Source organism: Mandrillus leucophaeus, unplaced genomic scaffold, assembly GCF_000951045.1.
Source record: "Mandrillus leucophaeus isolate KB7577 unplaced genomic scaffold, Mleu.le_1.0 Scaffold180, whole genome shotgun sequence".
Taxonomy (NCBI): Eukaryota; Metazoa; Chordata; class Mammalia; order Primates; family Cercopithecidae; genus Mandrillus; species Mandrillus leucophaeus.
In genome coordinates this window covers 725,138-726,199 of record NW_012101810.1, presented here as the reverse complement: position 1 = coordinate 726,199, position 1,062 = coordinate 725,138, and positions in this window count along the sequence as shown.

Sequence of the window (1,062 nt, the reverse complement as noted above, 5' to 3'; positions counted from 1 at the left end):
ACGGCTGTGGGTGACCCGGCAGGTACCAGGGCTGTGAACCCGTGGGGCAGGGACAACGGCTGTGGGTGACCCGGCAGGCACCAGGGCTGTGAACCCGTGGGGGCAGGGACAACGGCTGTGGGTGACCCAGCAGGCACTGGGTGCTCAGCAGGTCCTCAGTTTGCTGAAGGAGTGAGCCCTCAAAGAGCCAGTTTCCTTCTGTCCCATCTTCAGCAAACTCACCTTCCAAACTCCTTTGAAATCGGACCAGCATCTGAAATGGCCCCTCCCATCGCCTGTCCTCAAGGGTTTCTGATATTGAGAAAACTGGCCGGGTGCGGTGGCTCATGCCCGGAATCCCAGCACTTTGGGAAGCTGAGGTGGGAGGATTGCTTGAGTTCAGGAGTTCAAGACCTGCCTGGGCAACATAGTGAGACTCCATCTCTACTAAAAATACAAAACTTAGGCGCTCCAGGCCTGAGGCAAGCACCTGTAGCCCTGGCTACTCAGGTGGCTTGGCTGAGCACGGGAGGATTGCTTGAACCTGGGAGTCAAGGCTGCAGTGGGCTGAGGTTGCACCACTGTGCTCCAGCCTGGGTGACAGAGTGAGACCCTATCTCAAGAAAAAAAAGAAAGAAAAAGAAAATCGCAGGACTTCAGAAGCCATTAGAAATGACTAGGGGTTAGGCTGGGTGCACTGGCTCACACCTGTAATCCCAGCACTTTGGGAGACCGAGGCAGGCGGATCATTTGAGGTCACGAGTTTAAGACCAGCCTGAACAATATGGTGAAACCCCATCTCTACTAAAAAATACAAAAAATTAGCCAAACGTGGTGGTGCACGCCTGTAGTCCCACCCATTCAGGAGGCTGAGTCTCATTTGAACCTGGGAGGCAGAGGTTGCAGTGGGCCGAGACTGCACCACTGCACTCCAGCCTGGGTAACAGAACGAGACTGTCCCAAAAAAAGAGAAAAAAAAAAAAAAAAGAAGAAGAAAAAGGAAAGAAATAAGCAGGATGCAGGCCTGTGATCCCAGCACTTTGGGAGGCTGAGGTGGCAGGATCACCTGAGGCCAGGAGTTCT